Here is a 4026-nt window from a genome sequence, read left to right as displayed (position 1 = left end):
ACAAAATTAACTTCACGCATTTCCTGCAATTACTGTTGAAAATAGGAGTTAGCTTATTGATAACATTCCTTGGTTCCATTTAAAAGTCTCCCAAATAATATTTTTGATCTTAAATCACCTTTCAAATAGATAGTGATGATCACTTTAGGTGAACAAGATGTAAAATAAATGAAAGCATTAAATAGCACTTAGAAGTCTTGATATAAGGTCAGATATTAGCACGATTCGGGGAAGTCCTCTACTCTTGGCCACACAAAACCTATGCCACAATTTCCATCTGAATTTATCTTTATTCATGACGAGAAAAGTGACTGTGTTTGATTTAGTCTCCGTAGGGGTAGCGCAAATCAGTGCACCACATGCAGTGCATTGTAGCCATTACCACGGTTCTTTGCAGTGTGCCTTCGGCTCCTAGCTGCAACCACTTTGTTTACTTTTACTCTACCTCCTTTCATATTCTCTTTCTTCCATCTTACTTTCCACCTTCTCCTAACAGTTGATTCATAGTGCAACTGCGAGGTTTTCCTCCTGTTGCACCCTTTCAGACCTTAACACATTATCAATTTCTGTTTCAGTACTGAATCACCTGCATTCTATATTCAATTCAGTAAAATTAGGTTGACAGAAACCTGTAAGTTATTCTTGGAGTGTAGCTCAGGACTCTTTCCTTTGAAAAGAGAGCTTGTAAAATGAGGGCAACATGAGCATATATAGAATAATCCTGATATATTTTGACTCAGCGTACGCCTAATAAGGGAATATAAGAATACCCTTCGAATATCCGCCCATTCTTTTGTAACACGCTGTGTCATGAATATGACACGGTAAATGGCACCGCAATCCATATAGAAGGCTTTCGAATATCATGTGTGCTTTAATAACTCAACGAATACACTCCCTTCAGGAAATGTACACGCACACTATATATATGTATATATATATATATATATATATATATATATATATATATATATATATATATATATATATCTTAAAAAATCACAGTAGATGCACGTGACTTCAGTATATAAGCAAATACCACAGGGAAATGATAGGCAGAAGTTCAGTACCAAAGCGCTTTCACGTGTTTGTTCACTCATCTTCGGGGCACAAGATGCGTGAATAAATGCGTGAAAGTGCTTTGGCTTCGGACAAGTGTGCGTGTGTGTGTGTGTGTGCACAGTTCATAAATGTATTGATGTATAAGGCTACCCCAAAATATCTAGCTTCATCGGCAAGGTCCGTAACTTCAATATAAATCCAGCTGACTGTCAAACATTTTCGAAGCAAAAACTTTTACCTTTCTGCCAGGCCATTTTTAGGTAGTAAAGGTTAAGGCGGGAATTGATAGGCAAGAAATGTTTGATTGTAAAAGAAACCAATTAAGGACAGAGACAGCAGAGTGAGAATGTCATTTCCATCTGTGAAAGAACGATTTACATGTCAAAATGACATCCGGTGTTTTTCAGGCAAGCCTCTTATTTTAACTCGTCAATTTTCTTTGTGCTGCCCGACATTGTAGATACTCACCCTCAACAAGTTTCAGAAGGAATAAATTTAATTTGAATTATCTCTCCCTTATTTTAGTTTCCCTATGTTCATTTGCGTTTGCCGTCCGTTCCGTTTCTCTCTTACTTATATCCATTTTGCATTCCCCTTTCATCTCTTAATACCTTTACTCTCTCCCTCTTATGGCCCTTTCCCGAACTTGCCTGTTCAAGTGGCAGTCCCCGGTGCATAGTTGTGCTAAATGGAGGGTTGAATTCGTTATATTGGATTTTGTTGTGACGGCTGTTTCTCGAGCCTTCGACGCTTTTCTACAGCTTGGCTTAAAGTAATTTCGTTTTCGTTTGAAGTGTACACAGTGAAAGAGAATCGTGGCTTTTGAGTAATAATAATAATAATAATGCAAATCTTCTTCACAATCCCGTGAATTTACAAAATCCACATTTATGTAAAGTAATATTTACAAATGATAAAATAAATAAGCTTTCGAGAGGCCTGCTCAGCTCCTTCTTAATAATAATAATAATAATAATAATAATAATAATAATAATAATAATAATAATAATAATATTCAGTGGATGGCACAAGATGATTATAATAATAATTATTAGGGAGGAGACCTTCTCTGAGGACAGTAGCATTGAAAATAATGGCTGCTTCCACGGCAGTCTGTGTAAATTGAATGCCGGAGAAACAGCCATTATTTTCAATAATAACAATAATAATAATAATAATAATAATAATAATAATAATAATAATAATGTTGTTTAGAAAATTTCGTTGCATTCTGAGATATCTTATTCTCACGTGTAAACAGACAGCTACTATTTCTCTCGTAGCATTATTAATAAGATTAAAACCTATTTACTTCTTGGAGAAGGGAGAAAAGGTTATGGCATCAGTGTTGGTATTGACCAAATTTTTCGCACATGGGCTAGAGTAAGGCACTGGTTTCCCTCCTATTTGATTTTGTTGTTTTTTGCCAAGAAAATTAGATCTGTTCTGGAAATGCATGAAAGTGTAATGTTACACTTTGTGAACTTCTCCGTTGATGAATTATTTTTACTGTTTTTAATAGCCGTATAGCTTTTTGCAATCTCCCGTTGCTTCGAAGTATCAGGCTGGTTCAGGAATGAACGTATGTCGTGGAGAATAATTGGTATTACAGGTATAACCTTTCTAACGTATTTTACTTTTTTATTTATTTTTTTTCAAAAGCATTTTGTATCGTACTGCATATGCTTTTACAGTTTTCACCCTAAACGTAATTTTATGTACTTTCAGATATACGACCATCTGACTGAATGGAATTCTGGCAAAAGTTGGCACGAAACTTCTGTTTACTACTCTGCTTTCCGTCTCGCACAAGTTGAGGCTGGCCATGTTAACAGTTATCGTCTGCAGTAGTGCAAAGAGCATCATCGAGAGCCTCCTGTGATCCGTAAGTACAGTATTGAAGGATCTTTACTGTTAAGTTGATAGGCACTTTGTAAAACTTTTCGTTATTTTGGAAATAATATACCATATAATTTTTATAATGAAGTGGTCATCGGCACGTGAGAAAATGGGAGAAACCCCGTCTGATTATTAAAGATGAATTTGAATGTTATATATATATATATATATATATATATATATATATATATATATGTATATATATATATATATATATATATATATATATATATATATATATATATATATATATATATATATATATATATATATATATATATATATATATATATATATATATTATGTATGTATTATATTATGTATTCAGGATTTTTCAATATCATTGTAGGGTATGGGCTTCAAACGCTGCACCTTGACATTTGGTGACTCATGCCACGCAGAGTGGCAGGGACACTTATTTTCTTTTCCTGTTGTCGTACGGGAATGAAAAGTCTGATTATCTTTGGCATCAGGAAAAGAAGCTCATGTTCTATTCAGGGTCATTTCCTCCAATAAAAGGGGTCCACAACCCTATGCTAGGCTCTCCTCTGCCTTGAGGGGATCAGTATATCTGTACCCGAAATTATTTATACTTCCTAGGGCAGCAATGTGCAGGTTTTACCACTTCCTACCACTGTGATAGCCGTTCTCAGTCGGTAGACTGTCCTGATGTGGCTTTCATGGACCTAAAGAGGGAGAGGGTATCTTCCAGTTACTGGGCATTTTTCTCCCCTGGGTGGTTCACAACCCTTCACTGGGCTTTCCTCTGCCTTGGTACAGGTTACATTAGAATCCCAAGTCATTGGTACTTCTTTTAGAGCAGTAGTGCCAAGGTATGTTAGGTATTATACGTAAAGTCCCTCACATATTTATAACAATGATAAAATCAACACAACCTGTTTTAGGTTCATTTTCCTTCCTTTACTAGAATACTTTTCTCTTGTGTGGATGTCTGTTTCTGCCAGAGATTTGTCTCATCTAGATAGAGTGGTTCGTGGTGGTAGGTTTTTTGTTGCCTGACACTAGCATATATGATTTGGACTATCGACGGGTGGTCTCTTGCTT

At 35.6% G+C, this 4026-nt stretch overlaps 1 long non-coding RNA gene across 1 annotated transcript in view; it reads left to right on the top strand.

Moving 5' to 3' along the window:
* The first annotated feature begins 2599 nt into the window (after positions 1-2599).
* The window catches only part of LOC136836518 (uncharacterized), a 15228-nt gene continuing 13801 nt past the window's right edge, over positions 2600-4026 (top strand). Inside the window, exon 1 of the long non-coding RNA XR_010852415.1 lies at positions 2600-2947. This is a non-coding gene — a long non-coding RNA (uncharacterized lncRNA). The remainder of the gene's footprint in view (positions 2948-4026) is intronic.

The sequence above is a fragment of the Macrobrachium rosenbergii genome, chromosome 56, assembly GCF_040412425.1.
Source record: "Macrobrachium rosenbergii isolate ZJJX-2024 chromosome 56, ASM4041242v1, whole genome shotgun sequence".
Lineage (NCBI taxonomy): Eukaryota > Metazoa > Arthropoda > Malacostraca > Decapoda > Palaemonidae > Macrobrachium > Macrobrachium rosenbergii.
Note: the sequence above shows the minus strand (reverse complement) of the source record. Positions and strands in the feature narration are given on the sequence as shown.